Below are 18,719 nucleotides of genomic sequence, written 5' to 3'. Positions count from 1 at the left end.
CAGATTTAAAGACAGATTTATTGATTACGAATATTTAGGCTAGTCTTGATGCGTCACATAGCACCATTTTTGCATTATCAGATTTACTAATTTGCGTAACCTTACCTGTTGGATTATGTCTATCAAGTTCCAAATAAAAAGAAAATTAATCAAATGCGATACACAGCCTTTCATTTATAAAGCAGGCAATTGTTAGGGTTGTCCAAGTGTAGGTCTTATTCCATGGTTTTTATGTATATATATATATATATATATATATATCTTTACACACCATAACCACTCACGCCGCTGGAATGTTAGTGATGTGAAATCAGGCTCCTTAAAAGATGCAGTGAAGTGTGAAATGACAACATTAACACAGTAAAGAATTTACAGATTACACAATCAATGCACACAACAGCCACTCTGATATCTGATTATAATAAAAGCATGAATGTCATACTGCAATCTGTGAGAGTTTTTGGCCTTCACATACACAAACGCCCTGCTCCAGAACCCTGCCGAAGCAGAGTTTCAAAGCTTTAGAAGTCTGCAATACACCATAAAGTTTGGCATAATACTTACTTATGCCACCATATAAAATACCATATTTCATCTAATCTCTCCATGCATTTGCCATTTGGAATGTTATTTCTGCGATGCACAGAGCTGTTAACAGTTAACCTATAAACAAATACAGAGAAAGCATCGCATACACAAACACACAGTGCTACTAGACCAAACTACAGACAAAACCTTATGCAAACCTTAATGCACTAATTTGCATGCATATATAATCCTTACTGCTCCTTTCAGGCCTCACTGTAACATGCTTGCAAGGCAGCAATAGTGGAATTGTGTTAATAATTTATGCATGTTCAGGTTTAAGGCACAAAAAGTATTGTACAGTATAATATGTGCTACTGTAATGATGTTTTTTGGTGCTCGGCTCCAAACTTTCCTCGTATGAATAACAGAAGCTCAAACAATCTGCCTAAAATCTCCTATTGTATTTCTTGGAAAAAGAAAACAAAATGGGGAATGACTAAATGACGACAGAATTTACATTTGCGGGTGAATTACTGCAGAGTGGTTGGGACTGAATTAATTGCTGAAACAAAGGGGAATCCGAATATAGTGCAAGCCCTGTAATAAAACAGCACTAGATATACAACTACTTAGTGCAAGACAAACATAGAGCAGAGAGCACAGACGCATTGGCTCATGGGAAGAACACTGTTTGAGCAATGCCATAACTCACTGAAGGAAATAAATCTCATTAGTTGTCACTAGAGCACGTTATAATTAAAACTATGGTGTGTGTACATGTGTCATTTACAACTGAAACTATTTGCATTAAAGAGGCTTTTGGAAATTATGAATGCATTGAGTTGTATTAAATTAAACTGAGTTTGCTGCAGTGCAATATGTGGGCTCGCATTATTTACAAGCTGAGCTTAAGATGCTGAATTATTTAAACGGCTGTGCGGTTAACTGCAAGAGGAGAAAAGCACACAATACTAACGGAAGAGAAATGTGTGTTTGAGCGAATGCATGTGTGTGTGTGTGCAACATGCAGAGAATGCAATGCAGCATCGCTGTGTGAAACCACAGAGGAGAACAACAGAGCTGCGACTGTGATTCTGAAAGTGCTTTTAGTGCAGCGGTTTTCAACTGGTTTTGCTCCAGGACCCTGAATTTACACTGAACTTCAAAACCATCTTTAACATTCATGTCATTTTTTTATTAAGAGAGGATTGTCCTTTTCCCCCGAAAATGCTAGTTAATGTCATCACATCAGATTAAAACTCACTGACTTTGCGCACACAGTGTATAACAACTTCCCAAAACAATATGGATTTTTTTTTTTTTTTTGCACTTTTTTAGGATTTTTCCCACACAATGTTGGAGTATCTGGTCTAAAATGACCAATAAAACAATTGCTTGCAATTGTCTCAATATGCTATATCATTGCCAAATACTAGATTCTGTGTTTTGTCAGCTTGCTTTCTTTCAGTTAGCACAGGTTTTGAAACTGACTGATCGTAGGCCTCATTGATCTGAACTAGTGCATCTCAGTCTTTCAGTGAATCTTGCCAAAATTATTAAAAACAACAAAAAAAAAGCTTTTTTCACTCATAAGCATAAGGTGCATAAGCTAAGATCTACGAAATCTCGAGGAATGTGGCTGGGAACCCCTGCCCTGATCTAGAAAAATCTGCACTTAAAAGCACTGCACTGTAAAAACAATCAGAAAATACGGAGTAGATGCCAGTCCTCCTGATTGCTGCTTTAGCCACTGACTGCATTCACAGGAAAACAAATCTCAGTTCGGGGCTGGACCACATCCATTTACCAGAAACACATCCAAACACTGACACACAAAGGAGATGAGCAATGCAAGGAGCGCAGAAGAAAACACCCAGAGGAAAGGGGAGAAAAAGCAGAGCGAGTGGGAGTGATGTGAGAAGTCAAGTTGACAGAGAGAGAGAAAAACCATGTAGCATCAGCCGTATGGATGTATGACCATTTCCTGTCTGAGTCGCATACTATCTCCATGACTCACACAACCGTAAACTTCACTACAATACTTCAGCTTCTGACCAAACAACACCGACTGTATCACTACGTCACAAACATGAGCCCACGCTGTGCTCCAGATTCACAGCCTGAAGATCAGATTCTGCTCACTCGTCATTCTCTGACAGGACAGACTCGTGTCATTTGTGCTGTTCAAACCCACTTGAGACCAAAAGGTATTTGTTTAAGACAACATGTGCTTCACACGAAGCTGTAAAGACTAGCCAACGCCATAAAACAAAAGTCCTTTCATGTTTTAAAGCTGAAGTGTTTTAAATTTTCAACTTAAGAGAGACAATTTCAAGTAAACGATTTGATTTCACTGAAAAGTGTAAACACTGTGGCGCCATCAATGTGTTTGAGACGCCCATCCAGCTTGCCAGAGCAACACTGATTCAACCAACGCCGTGAGTTTGCAGTGAGACTATGTTTGAAACAGTCATTATTTAGCAATTTCATTTAGTGGCAAAGTCACACACATCAGTTTTAAGTCTGCAACAAAAAACCCAAATTGCTACAGATGTGAACACTATCAAAAACAAGCAAGACAGCAGCAATCAGCCAATGAAATTGCAAAAAAAGAGCATGAGAGGAGGGTAAAACAGTGGGAAAGTGGCAGCTAGCTGCTTCCCACGTCACACCAACGACTGTTCAAACTGTATTTTTTTCTTTTTCTGTGCAAAACCGACACAATGCATATCATAAGTCTTCTGAAACTGGTCTGTATAAAGGCAAGTCAGATTACACATTATAAATGTTAGAAATGTATTGCTGAAAACAAAATACTGTCGTGTGTATTTGTTACAAATACTGTGAACAATGTAGTACTGAATTGTGGAGTCAAACCATTAAAACTTTTAGGACTTTTTTGAGTGGGCTTGAAATCATGTCTCGATAATACACTGGAGTCACATTTAATATTGCTTTACATGGACTTTAAGGATCAACTCTCGAATAGCATAAGATTGTGCAAGAAGAGAATTACAGAAGGATGATCTGGACACTGACGCACCTACTCTACCATTAGCTGTGCAAACTGTGCTATTAAGTCGACAACATTACAAACACAAAACTGTGACTCTCTTTAAATGTGCAAAGGGCAACAAGCTTCTGTATGAAGCAACAGATGTGTTCACATCATCTATATACATTAAAGTATAATCAGGAGGATGGTTTTGTTAGTCATTCCTGAGAAAAAACTCATTCCACATAACAGATGTCACACATGAGAGAGAGAGAGAGAGAGAGAGAGAGAGAGAGAGAGAGAGATAAGGGAGGCCCTTTGAAAAAGTTAAGTCTAGCGGATGAAAATAAAACCTGGAAAAGCTGGATATTAATAATGTATAACTGCCAACTCAAAGTGTTCACATGCCATCCAAAGAAAAACCACATCCCACCGAAAACTAGTTTCCGTTGCTGAGTTTTACCAAAGGTGATAGAATTTTCTAATTAAGGAAACATTGAAATGCTTGCTTCTCTCGCTCTGGATCAGATTTGGTCATGACTACTGAACTTCAGCGCAGTGACATTCTTTATTTAAAGCTCGTTAAAAAAGTAACACTAATGCACTTCAAAGGAAAAGCCACATGCCAACAGAATACAAAAGGTATGCGTAATATACAAAAACAGGCTGAATGCTAAACTGCAAAGGTCAAAATGAATGTTTATGACTGCTGTCTTACTAAGAGTCTTGACTGAAGTTTGTGGAGCATTTCTGCATTCTGAAGCATGATATCAGTCTCCAGTATGGTGTGTTGAATTGTGGTTGACCAATGTGGTTTGATAAATACTAGATAATGATGTGGCCAATGTCAAATTAAAAGGCAATAGGCCTATGTATGTGATGTAAGCCACAAACACAAATTATTGCAACTGGATAAAACATGCATGCACTCAAAATTCAATAAAATATTTGAAATCCAGAATTGGCCATTATCCATTAACAACAAGTATAGTGGATAAAGCCAAGTGGTTAAAGTTATCAGCTTATCAGCTCAAGTTATCATGCTGATGGTCTAGAAATGGGCAAATCTTCCAATTTATCGGTATATCACTAGTATGGATGCAAGAAAAAGTGTCATGTGATGTCATGGCAGGTCAAACTGTGCAGTGACTGTCTGAAGGTTGGAAAGAGTTAGCAGTGTCTGTGTGTGAAGAAGACCTTTTGCTGTTTTCTCTTTAACAAACAGAGTAACAGCCAGGCCTTTTAAAAGCTTTTTAATATCACCACTGGCCTTAGGACAAGTAAGAAAATGAGACAAGAGAGAGAGAGAGAGAATGTGATATGAATGAGGAAAAACGACATGTATGTAAAATCAGTTTGTTTTTTTAAAGGAATAAGTCGTCCTGCATTTCTAATTTTCTGAGTTGGTTTTACCAGGTTAACAGCTTAATCACAACATGCTCATTTTAAAAATGCAGCTAGAAAACCACACTAAAATATGTTGTTGTTTTTTTTTTATATGTGAACTGTCTACTTCACTAACTGGTTGTTAATCTGTATGTTGATGTGCAGAGCTCATAATAGTGTCCATGGCCTGTAATGTAACGGCTATAGTTCACTTTGATTTGCTTGAGAGCCGTGATATGTCTCTGGAGTCACATCTTCTGATCAGAGACGATATTTTCATAACTCACTAACACAACTTAAAATGGTGCCTATAAGAGACCAATAGATCATAAGGAGCCCAAGAGACTGCTTTCAGTCGGGTTATGGGGCTTGAAACCCCTGTGTTATGGATTTCAAAGCGGCACACAAGCATTTACCCAGTACAGAGTGAGGGACAGAGAGAGAGAATGGCAGAGGATGCAGAGAGAGATTATAAATAGAAGTCAAACAGAGGGTGAGCTATACGCCACAATTATGAGCTCTCATGCTGCAGCCTGGGACGATGACAACACAAGAAGAGCTCAAAATATACAAAGAGGACACTCTCAAAGTTAAACACCAGCCACTAACAAACCAAAAATACCATGGTACAGCCATGAGACTTTCGACAAGTAGCACTGTATTATCCATGTACATACCATGGACAACTGTTTAGTACCATGGTAGGTCAAATCTATTACTATATGTACCACCATACATAGTACAGTAAACTGTAATACATATTATAGCAGGAATTTTGCCAAGATTTTATCTCTCTTCCATGCACGATTATTAATCTTTAATCTGTCCAAATTCACTTACAGCTCCACTCATAATAATCTATAACAAAAAAAATAGCCTAATTCTCTCCCATTGTGCCCAATTTACTGCTGAGCTTGTATCTTTCGCTCCGTAATTATTTCTCCCCCTCATGCAATTTATTTCCAATCATTTTTGTCTTGCCGAGATAAATTATTTTGGTAAAGGAGCTAATCTTGGTCATTAGTTTTGCTGTGGGTCCGAGAAAAACCAGTCGCACCAGTGAGGAAGCCTGCGCGCATGCGCACATCCGCCGCTCTACAGCAGCACGCGGGCAAGTTCACATTCCAAACTCCTCACATCGCTAACGCTCCCGGCGCCAATCTCGATTACGGAGTTTCACGGTAAAAACACACTTCGTAGGTTCACAGGTCTTAATTCTGAGGTAAAGTTTGCTCGACACTACATCAAGTTCGTATTCTAGCCTGTGTGGGGTCTAAGAGACCTCAAACTCCATCTTTTTATGATAAATGCTAATGAAAAAAGTCCTTATTAAACATTTAAGGAATCGAAATTATAGCAAGCTTAAAAGTTCTTTGACGAATTGAAATTGTTAGATCCAGGACTCTTAATGGTGAGGTAATAAAGTCAACTTTACCGTTCAGTGGTTTGGTTAACGTTACATAGACGTGAATATATTTATAATAGGCTAGACGTCCAAAAGAGGGAGATGTCTTTAACTCTGAAACTGACCCACAGGGCCCGAGGTCGTTTTTCACCGGCAACCCGTGAGATTATCCCCGTTAGAGTCTAAACAAACGATTCTCTCACGCCTGAGAAAACACATTAGCAATTTCCATCTGAATGTCCGTCACGTCGTGATAACAATGGGAAAGACAGGGACCATGAATAGTCGTCTGAGATGTCGCGACCAATCGTTTTACTAGGGTCTATTTCTTAAACTCTGAAGGACCATCAGTAACCAAAACCCACCTGTCAAAGATCATTAAAAAGCCTGCGCGAGCTCAATGGTCATGTTGGGGCAGAACACGTCTGTCAACTTCTAGCAAATGGTTTATATGGTTTCCATGCTCTGCACAGGATCACAGATCCATTGAAGACCAAGAAAATGAATAGTAGCCTATGTAGGCGCTTATACACACCCACGGACCGGCAGAACCTTCAAATGCACCGCTTCCATAACCAGTTCTGCTGTTAACGCCCTTTTAACACTACACACCGTGACTAATAATTTATAAATCAATTAGAGCCTATCGATTTTGACCAAAAGCAACATGTTGTTCTCTCAGATGAGGGTGTCTTTTAGAGAAATGGATGGAGAAACAGGAGGGGTGACGTTAGTTTAAAAATAGCCCCTTTAACAACACATAGTTCCGAGACCATTTTCAATTCGGAGTGAAACGTCCAGGTCTCTATTTACGTGCGAATTGCTCAAAACGCCAATGGAAATTCAGTTTCTTTTCGTTCTGAGTGACCTAACCCTGCCAGAACAATCCCTCACCATGCCGCTTGCTGTTGTTCTCTGGAATCGAAATGCTTTGACACAACACGGTCTACCACGACACGAGTTTGTTTAACTTGTTTGGAAAGTATACAAACCGGATCAAGTAAACCAAACCGATACGTTATAACGCTGCCAATTCAGCCGAGCGCTCAAGGAAATGTAATCGGTAACAGTTTCCAAGTCTTTCATTCCAGGTTATGTTATTGTAAAAGGATTGTGTGAAAACACATTTCCAACTAACTTACCAGGTTCCAGTAAACCAGAGATCTAAGTGTAGCTATATACTACACAATCTTTAAATGTGATCAATACTCAAAATCCGAAAGTTAGGTTCTTAAAGTTTCGCACGGAATAATCCATGGTTCTCGGGTATAGTGTAAAAGCCAAATGCTGGTGTCCACACTTGAACACCAAAGCAGTGCTTAAATTACACACTACACGAGTCTCGTCTCAACGTAGCACTGGGATACACAATCCTGCTTTACAAAACCACTGCCATTAAGATTTCTACTCACATTTCTATCCATGTCAACGTAGACAGTTCTTGTAATTCGTTTATAGCACTTACACGTTCGAATTAACATTGGATGGCATGTCCTAGTCATAGTTAAATTCCCAAACTCGCCGAAATATCCCGTTCCGTGGCGCGAGTGGAATGCGTGTCGGCGTTCCCAAAGCTAGCAGCCTCGGTTTGAACAGCGCGAGGACTGGCTGGGCTGGAAACGATCAATCACGCGCGAGGTGCGAGGCGTGCCCGGACGCTGCTCTAGAGCGCCACCTCGCGGCGTGTAAAGCCACGACACTATAAACCTTCTTGTGACGCTGAAGTTTAATGGCCAAATCAGTTTGCACTTTGGTGGAAATTGTTGACATTATGTGTCAACATTAAACACAACACAATATAGGACAACACAGAAATACACAATAAACAATATATTACAATTACTATAAGTTACATTTCTCAAAAATTCAGAACCATAGCATTTTTGTTTTCAATCACAGATTTTAGACATAAAGTCAGAGCAGCAATCAAACTGATCCCTTTGTATTATCAGTGGCATAAAACCACAGGAAACTCACTTGTGCATAAAACATCTGTGAAATGATCCCTATAACGATAATGTGATGGAGTTAAGTACAGACTGGAGTGTTTGTGTGAGCATGTGATTACATGAATACAGAACAAAAGCTCTCTCAGGCCACAGAGTCGATTGATCCGCTGGTGGCGACATCACTCACATGCACGCATGCACATCAACTCCACACACTCACAAACATTGTGTGAATGCAAGCAAACATGGAAATATAAGTATTTGTCAATATAAACAATTCACAGAAAACAAACAAATCATTATACTACAAAAGGCTAGAGCTGCAACAAAGCCAGATCTTGATAGATACTCTGATATTGCATTTCATATGATTAATGTCTTTCTTTCATGTTTTTTTTCAAAAAGAAAAAAAGAAAATATAAAAAGGACTCACGCCAAACCACATCAAAGTGTTTGTACTAGCCTGGAAAAGGAAATCACTTGATGACATGTCTTAGTTTACAGAATAGATCTGGACAGCATCTGGCTCTGGTAATGGTGCTCATATTTGATAATCATGTAATAAAACAACATTAATATACTGTGTGAATTTATTTTTTCGGGTCACTTGACAACAAGTGCAACATAACTGCACCAAGAAGTTATTCTGTACTATAATTTACCTCATTATGCATGCACTCACTGACTGGTCATCACCCAATAAAGTGTTGACCCTCTGTTTTTCTGAACCCTGTTAGAGGCACAGCCACATGGCAAGGATTGGCAACCCTGCTGGGATGAGATTAGAAAAGCTATTAAAACACACACACACACACACACACACACCAGACCAGGTCAGTACAACCATCCACCACATTCCATTACTTAAAGACTGCAGCCATAAGGAGATTAACAACTTTGTTTTCTGCACAGGTGTCATATAGACATCCACACACCACCGGAGGCACAAGCATCATTTAGTTGCAATGGCTGTTTTTTTTCCCCACCTCTCTGAAACAGCTCAAGGCAGGGATAAATCTAATACAGAGGAAGCATCTTCAGTTCTTCTCGTTTTTGATTCAGTGAATGGTCATCCAGCACTGGAATTAATGTTTTGCCGAGTGTTCATTGCAGACAGCAATAGCAGTGTGTTTTCTCACACAGCACTCAGATTCATGGTACAATATAGGCCTGTATTGTTTTATATTTAGGCCTATGCATTCTATCTGTTCACAAAACAAAATGCAAATTCCAGATATACATAGACTCAGATACAGGGCAATTTTGGTTTATTAAAATAAAAAAGTTCTAATAGCATGGAGTGCAACTTAAAACCCATCTTATTCAAAGCAACAAAAACATTCCCACTTGACCAACCAGTCACACTGGACCTTTAACTGCTGATCCTTGTATTTATCCACTGATCTACACTCTTAAAAAATAAAGGTTCTTTATTGGCATCTATGGTTCCGTGAAGAACCTTTACAGCTGTTGAAGAACATGAAAAGTTCTCCGAAAAGTTTTCGAAGTCCGAAATGTGGCAAATGTTGGAAAGAAGTTACATGAGACACTTTGTTTACTATATGAATAAATAACAAGAATGATTGTTCCCTTAAAATTGCTGTTTAAATTATTTTTCGATAATTCTAAACAAAATCTTATTATATTTCAGCTCATAAATGACTAATCTACTGAATTGATCTGTGTTTATTGAAGCAGTACAAGTATATTACATTATTTCCGCAAATCTTGCTATTTTGACCACTAGAATGTCTGTGCACCAAACTCTCTCTCCACCATTTTCTGAAACAAATTGGTTCTGTTTTCAACTGTTTTCCACACACCTGTTTCTTGTGATTTCACCTGTTAAATACTTTGCGTATGTCTCTTATGCACCGTGAAGTCATGGAAGCACTGCGATATGAAGCCTTGTTTTCTGGTTTGACTGTAGTTGTGCTTGCGTTCTTGGTTTCAGATTACATTTGGCCTTTTGTCTCACTGGAATTTGAATTGACTATTTTGGCTCTGACCTTGGACAATTTAACGTTTATGGTCTTTGCTTTATGGCTGGAGCTGAGCTTGTTAAAGTGTCGGGGCACTTGTTTAACCATATAATTGTCTTATACCTTATAAAAGACCTTATAACTTTTCCATACACATGCAGTTCTTGCTGAATCGCTGTTATGTTGTCTGAGACAAAACCTCAGTCACTGAATGTACATCTATGATGGCTTCCTTTGAGACTCTATAATCACATCTAATTCCATCAGCTCAGCTGAGGAGACAACATCCTCCTCTCGGGTTACAGGGCTTCGGATCGCAGCTAGCTGTCCATATTAAGTTCATCATAAGTCTATTTTTGTAGTCATAGTGTGAGGTTTTGTTTCAAACTCTTGTATTCTTGAGTAACATATCTACAATTGTATTGTTTATGGTTAGTATTTTGATGGTGGAGTCTTATATTAACTATATCTGTAAGGAAAATGAGTTTTGCTTTTCCTTTACACGGCTGCTTTTCTCAGAATGACTGCTGTTGTGTCCCATGCCATGCCACAGTGTTGTAAAGCAGAAGATGGGTTTTCCCATTGAGTTTAGTTTTTTCCTGTGTAAAGCCACAGTTTTTTGTTCACATGAAGTCTTTACTTCCATAAACCCAAAGTGAAACAATTACTAGCATTTGAGAAACATTATGAATTCATCTTAATTGAATGAATCAGTCCTCATTATTGAATATGACACCATTTTAACTTAATTTGAATCCCTCTTTTAGTACGCCAGACCATGACAGCAGAACAGAAGACAGCTGATGCTTTGAAACAAATGAACATTTCTGAGCTTTTTTCCTCAGATCCCGTCTCATTTTCACTGATTAAAATATCTTTTTCTGATTTCAAGGCCAATTAAAACCAGCTAAAGTCATGCAAAAGGAGAAGACATGTTCAGTGGTTCTGCTGATGATTCACTTTATATTTTTCTATTCTCTGGTGCTTATAATTTTGTGTTCAATCAAGTTCTGTTCAGACTAGTCCATTGACAATTGATGGCACTGAAAAGCTCATATAGAAAGCTGAAATAAAAAAGTACATGTTGTTAAAGAAGATCTGAAAGCAGGAATAGCTGATCACAGCAATGACAATCACAATTCCTCAACCTCTCACAAGCCATAAAATGCCCACTTGCATAATTGAATACTGAAACTGCCAAGCAAAGCGGATTTTGTGGTTTCAATAATGACTGCATGTTTATAACGTGATCTGTGAATTACAAAGTGTAGAAATGCACAAGCCTCAGTCAAATCCTGTCCATATACAGAGACTAATTTCAGAAATCAAACCAGGAGGTCAGTTCCTACAAATGAACATTTAACAAGAAGAAAAATTAGTTGGAAAGCTACATTTAAAAAAAGCTAAGATGACTTCTATTAAGATGGTTTTCAATATAACATGACCCTGATCTTAATTTATCTGAGTGAAATATAACATTGTACCTTCAATAACAGCAGTGTTTTTGTTAAAAGGTTTTTCATTTAGGATTTGATCTGCTGGTTGATTGTCTGAACACATTTGAACTTGAGGTTGTTTTTAGGATCAGATCTCAGAGGAGCTTCACTAAAAGTGAATGCTAAACAGAAAACAAAGTTATGTTGATGTTTGCAGTTGCTCTGGGATCAGTTCGACATGCTGAATATTGCTTAGCATCTTCAGCTCACGTTGATAAGTGTGCAAAGTGTTTATGTGTGTTTGTTTGTGACCCTGGACATATTTTTTTTTGCTTCTCAAGAACATAAATAAAGGGTGCAAATGTACAGTAGCAGACTATTTTTCCTATTTTAGAATAAAACCATTACAACCAAACCTATGAAATCCCACAAACTGATGGATGTAAATTATGCACAAAATGTTTTTTGCCACCATTTTTTTTGCAGCTTTGCAAAATCTGCTGCTCTGTACTTGTTTGTTTGTGTCACTTCAACACACAAATCCACAGATGTTTAGGACCACGAGAACGAGCACACAGCTGAGGGAACATCATGGAGCTCATCCATCTGAGGACATCATTTGGCTTCTAATCACTGAATTTGACAAGGCTTGTGACATGTTTCTATTCATCCTGGACTGTTGTAATATTGAGTGTTTTTCACTTCCGTCATCTTTTTCAGATTTACTGAGCCCTAAATGACACATAAAACATTGTTGTTGCTTTATATCTGGTTTCTTCCTGTCTAAGTAGACTTTCAAGCATTTTTGAATGACTAGGTTGTGTGAGATTCAATGACTCAATTCAACTTCCTGAATAAGTGTTTTGAAAAAGATTGTGTGTCCAATCAAACTCTACAGTATTTAGAAGAAACTGGTAAAAGCTCATCAAATTAGAGTGATTTCTGAAGATCATGTGACATACAGTACAGACCAAAAGTTTGGACACACCTTCTCATTCAAAAAGTTTTCTTTATTTTCATGACTATGAAAATTGTAGAGTCACACTGAAGGCATCAAGGGCTATTTGAGCAAGAAGGAGAGTGATGGGGTGCTGCGCCAGATGACCTGGCCTCCACAGTCACCGGACCTGAACCCAATCGAGATGGTTTAGGGGTGAGCTGGACCGCAGACAGAAGGCAAAAGGGCCAACAAGTGCTAAGCATCTCTCGGGGAACTCCTTCAAGACTGTTGGAAGACCATTTCAGGTGACTACCTCTTGAAGCTCATCAAGAGAATGCCAAGAGTGTGCAAAGCAGTAATCAAAGCAAAAGGTGGCTACTTTGAAGAACCTACAATATGACATATTTTCAGTTGTTTCACACTTTTTTGTTATGTATATAATTCCACATGTGTTAATTCATAGTTTTGATGCCTTTAGTGTGAATCTACAATTTTCATAGTCATGAAAATAAAGAAACTTGTCCAAACTTTTGGTCTGTACTGTAAGTGTTTTTACTGTATTTTTGAGTGCATAAATGCAGAATTGGAGCAAAAGAGACTTCATTAAATACATTTAAAAATCCTAATGTGTCCAAATTTTTATAGGCTATATTTTCATAATTCTGAATGACACACACTAGCTTTAGTTGCTTATTAACATTTATCTCCTGCTTGCCAAGACATCACTTCAGTCTTCTCCAAACACACACTCACTCCCCCACAAACAAACCATCCGAGCCATTCGTCTCTGTCATATAACAGTGACAGAAATAGGAGCACGGAGCAGCATCACACACGTTTAACACCAATCACTGTCCGTGTGTTTTTAATGATCTTCCATACCTCGCAGCTGCTCTTCTGAGGAGTATTTCAGGGCGAGGTGACTGATTTCTCTACCTGGGATTCAGAGCTGAGAACGGCATTGGTTTACACCCGGAGGTGTGGAGATGATCCTAAAATAACTGTCAAAAGCGACAGAAGCAAAGCGGAGATCTGGTTTCTGTGTTTAACAGTCCCGAGGCGGTTCAATCAGGAGCACGAGACAGCCAGATGAATCCAGACATGCTGAGGCCTGAGGCGAAATAATCAATTATTACTGGGATATTCAAATATTATGTGTATAAAGGCAAACGCATCAATGCACACATATACTGTAACATGTTTTTGCGTATTGTTATGTTACACCACGCACACACACACACAGCTGGGAGTCTCAGGTAAACTGTTTTCCACGCTTCTCATCTCCTCCGAGCTCTTCATGTGGAATGACACTCAATCTCAAATGGCGCCCTCAGGCCACCGTACGGCTGAAGGAAGTGTTTTCACATACGTGTGCAACATCACAAGTTTCTTTTCCTCAGCTATAATTGATGTGTTTCTGTTCACTTATGCTGCTTTGTCGAGAAACAGAGTGCAAACTTTTCCTTTAAGAGCTTTCAAACTGTGACAAATTAAATATTAGCATACATTTATTGCATAGTATTTCAGCCTGGTCTGAATATGCTTTGTTTCTTCTAGGGTGACCATACTTCCAATTTTTCCAGGGTTTCTAAATTGCCTAAAATGTCCAGGTTTTGGCTTTGTTTTCCCATTGTTTTTATACTTGCTGAAGGTTTTGAGTGAAAAGTAGTTTGACCAATAGCGTGCAGGAATTGTACATAATCGGCGGGATCTAGAGAACAATTAAAGTAATGCAGATAATACCACACATATAATGTATGAGGAGGACTGTAGAGAGAACACTAATTGGAAAACAAGGACAAAACCTGGACATTTTTGGTCATTTACATGGTTTTCCTGTAGTAGTCAAAAAAACAATCCCGAAGAAATCCCACAGACTTTCATCAACTGAATGTTCTGGATTCTTTTTATGGACAGGAAGGACTGGAGTTCAAGACCTCTATTGATTAATGACATCACATTAAACTACCTCTAACCTTTGACCTTATTGCCTGGAGCCTTTGAAAAATGACCAGCATTTGTAAAGAGCATTTAACCTCATTTGTATTGGTGGTGAGTAAAAGACACAAACACTATGAAACAGATGCCATATTGATAATTCACTTTAGCCCACAAGCCTTAATCTGATTGGCTGTTTTGTACAAACATTTACATATATGCATTTAGCAGATGCCAAAAGGCAATTTGTCAAAGAGACCATAATATATATCAATGTCAGGTTTATTAGACAGAAATGTAATAGCAATGAGCCATGATGCATTAAAGGCTTTTTAATTCATACTCGGTTCCATGGAAAAAAAATATTAATTTTTAAAAAAATAAACAGAACAAAAATTTTTGCTCCAATAGTAGTAGAAAACCATACAGGGTTTTTTTTTTTTTTTTTGCATTTTACAACTTTGACTGTGGCTCATCCAGTCAGAAATTAGATACAGATCACCAGTTTTGGTTTTGTAATAATAGTTTCTGAGTTCATCTGAAATTTGATTTATATTTGCTTGTTGTTCATCATATAAAACAATCTGATTTACACTGATTGTGAGCTCAATTTAACAGCTGATTCACATATTTAAAACACATGTATTTCTACATTTTGATTTGTTCTAATAGTGTTTTACTCCTAAAACCACGTGACTCATTCCCACACTTGTTTTTTTGTCCTCATCTTGAGCAGAAAAATCATTTTAAACTACATGTTAATGCTCCTTTTTTGCATCTTTATTTGAGCAACACTTAATAGATTATATGAAGTAAATGTAAGATAAGATAACTATTGACTGACTATAATAACCATAATCTGACAATAAACTGACAGTGACCACTTATAAGCTACTACTAAATATTGTAGAAACGTAATTTTCTGTAAAGTTGCTTTGTAATGATTTGTATCGTAAAAGGCGCTATACAAATAAACTTGAACTGAATTGAATAATCAGATAATGTTTGTTTGCATGAGAGCATATTATGGTTTGGCATCTGCATTATTATCTGGCAAACTGTGATTAAGCTGAATTTTCCTGCAGATTACAGTTCAGAGAGACTCAAACTATGTTTTCCTCCAGTAGTCCATCAGCCCAACTATTCTCCATCAGATGCTCGTTACTGCAACAAGTCTGATACAATTATTTCACATTATACTAAAGCGAGTTAACAGGTCATAATGAGCGCAGAACAAGGAGCTCAATGGAAATGATGGCGGAGAGGCTTTATTTTCATGAATATGCTTCCACGAGTGTTAAATGAGCTGTGAAATGAGATTCCATCACACACACTGCATTAAAAAAAGTCTTAAAGTGTTTAAAGGAAAGTAAAAAGCCAATCTCGCTTTCAGGAGGAAATCTGGATCATTATATTGACTTTTGGAAGCCATCAGAAGAATTTGATTTTCTAATGGCGTAATGGTGAATGCATGCTTATAAATGCAAATACAGGACACACACACACACATACATCTGACAGACACTTATTGAGGGATTTACAGATTTACAACAGCTCAGTTTTTCGTATTTTCTCCTGGTTTGAAGGCATTTTGCACCTGCTGAGAAACTTTCATTTGCATTTGTTCACTTTGCGTCTGTTTGTGAGCTTCGGGCTGTGAATAAAGTTTTACCCTCGGAGAGAACAGCTCATTCTCTCCTTGTGACACATGCAAAGTGCAATACATTAGAATAAAAAATTCTGAGCGAATTAAATTAAAACTTTTTAAAATGACAATTTCACTTATAACACTGAGAGTAATAAAGGCTCTGCTCTCATGATATTTCAGATGAGGTAAATGTGTGTGATTTATGAAAATCCGTCTGCCTCAAATGTCAAACATCACGTCTATCAACATGTTTAATCCAAATGGCATTTAAATGCAGATACGTCCTATAGAAGATCAAGTGAACATTTTTCTTTTTTTTTTATCTTGATGCTGTTAACCAATATGTGAAACATTCATTGTTTGCCTTGATGAATATGTAACAACATGCTGCACTTTACTGGGTGATTAATTAATTTTATGATCATATAAAACAAATCTCTGAGTCTATGACACTGTATATTTTCACATTTCACATTTATATTCTGAGGGTTCATTTATGTAAGTCTACCTTCAATTACAACTTATCCTTATAATTTAAATAAATCAGAAGTCAATAATTAAATCATATAATTTTTTAATTAAAATATATAAATACTCAAAAAATAATAAAAATTAAACACTTACTAAAGAAATATTAAACATTTTTTTTTCTGCATGTCATGTGACCATTAACCACCATTGGACAGTTATGAATATGCATATGAGTTCATAAATAATTGAAACTTAACTTAAAATAAAGGTTATTCTAGTTATTATATATTAACTAAAACCATTTTTGTTATTTGAAATAAAATAACCATTAACTAAAAAACAAGCTTAAATAATAATAATAATAAAACTACAACTAAAACTTAAAAAAAAGTTAGTAAAATGATATAGACATATATTAAAACAAAAACTACTAATAAAATAAAAACAGAAAATCTAAAAATAAAAACTTAAAATTAAATATTTAAACATTATAGTTGAGAAATCCTTGATGACATAATATTTATGTCAATTTTTATACTTTTTGTTCCCAAAAAAAAAATGTTATTTTTCTATTAAAATTACATATTTTCCATCTGCTTTCTTCTTGGTAATTCTATCAAATTTCTATCGACACAAAATAATATGATTTGTTTTCTTGAGCTAAGTGTTTTTGTCGCTACAGTCAGGCCATCTTCATATCCTATAATATTCTACTTCAAACACGAAAGCAGTTTCATATCCTGGTATTATTTTAATATGGGCTCAGCAAACATAATAAAGTGCTGTCATATGTTCAGTCACACGAGTAGACTATATTTCTCCGGGTGCATGTTTGAATCAATGTTAACACTCTCTTTCTGTGATTCACACGCAGCGATGGGAGATCAATACGACACATCGGGAACGCCAGATCCCATTTTCCAACCTGTTATCTTCATCCGTCTCCACCAGTGTTACCATGACTACAAGCACACAGACCACCGTCCTCTCCTGAGCATCCGCTCCTCATAAACACAAGTGTGAGTCTGTGCCAGAGATGCACAGAGAAGCAATGCATGGAAATCAAGTCACAAGATACTAGAATCATAGAGAGATCAGTTATTGATCCCTGAGGAAACAGACACTCATCTCACAGGAAACACATCTATTTCTGAACTTCATGAAACACTCAATTATCACAGAACACGGATCTGTCATATTTCACAGACTCATATTATTATTTCAAAAATCCAACCCGTGTTTGCAAAGGCCAGGAAAAGGGAGTCAATGTACAACCCGAATTCCGGAAAAGTTGGGACGTTTTTTAAATTTTAATAAAATGAAAACTAAAGGAATTTCAAATCACATGAGCCAATATTTTATTCACAATAGAACATAGATAACATAGCAAATGTTTAAACGGAGAAATTTTACACTTTTATCCACTTAATTAGCTCATTTAAAATTTAATGCCTGCTACAGGTCTCAAAAAAGTTGGCACGGGGGCAACAAATGGCTAAAAAAGCAAGCCGTTTTGAAAAGATTCAGCTGGGAGAACATCTAGTGATTAATTTAGTTAATTGATATCAGGTCTGTAACATGATTAGCTATAAAAGCTTTGTCTTAGAGAAGCAGAGTCTCTCAGAAGTAAAGATGGGCAGAGGCTCTCCAATCTGTGAAAGACTGCGTAAAAAAATTGTGGAAAACTTTAAAAACAATGTTCCACAACGTCAAATTGCAAAGGCTTTGCAAATCTCATCATCTACAGTGCATAACATCATCAAAAGATTCAGAGAAACTGGAGAAATCTCTGTGCGTAAGGGACAAGGCCGGAGACCTTTATTGGATGCCCGTGGTCTTCGGGCTCTCAGACGACACTGCATCACTCATCGGCATGATTGTGTCAATGACATTACTAAATGGGCCCAGGAATACTTTCAGAAACCACTGTCGGTAAACACAATCCGCCGACAGTGTAAACATTTGCTATGTTATCTATGTTCTATTGTGAATAAAATATTGGCTCATGTGATTTGAAAGTCTTTTAGTTTTCATTTTATTA

The 18,719-nt window shown here is 37.3% G+C and overlaps 1 protein-coding gene across 1 annotated transcript in view; it reads right to left on the bottom strand.

The window, feature by feature from the left end:
* The window catches only part of LOC132152209 (plexin-A1-like), a 107,393-nt gene extending 99,463 nt beyond the window's left edge, over positions 1 to 7,930 (bottom strand). Inside the window, exon 1 of the mRNA XM_059561004.1 lies at positions 7,780 to 7,930. The gene's annotated coding sequence lies outside the window, so the exon portion shown is untranslated. The remainder of the gene's footprint in view (positions 1 to 7,779) is intronic.
* Between the last annotated feature and the right edge of the window lie 10,789 nt (positions 7,931 to 18,719).

This window comes from Carassius carassius, chromosome 10 (assembly GCF_963082965.1).
Source record: "Carassius carassius chromosome 10, fCarCar2.1, whole genome shotgun sequence".
Classification (NCBI taxonomy): Eukaryota; Metazoa; Chordata; class Actinopteri; order Cypriniformes; family Cyprinidae; genus Carassius; species Carassius carassius.
Note: the sequence above shows the minus strand (reverse complement) of the source record. Positions and strands in the feature narration are given on the sequence as shown.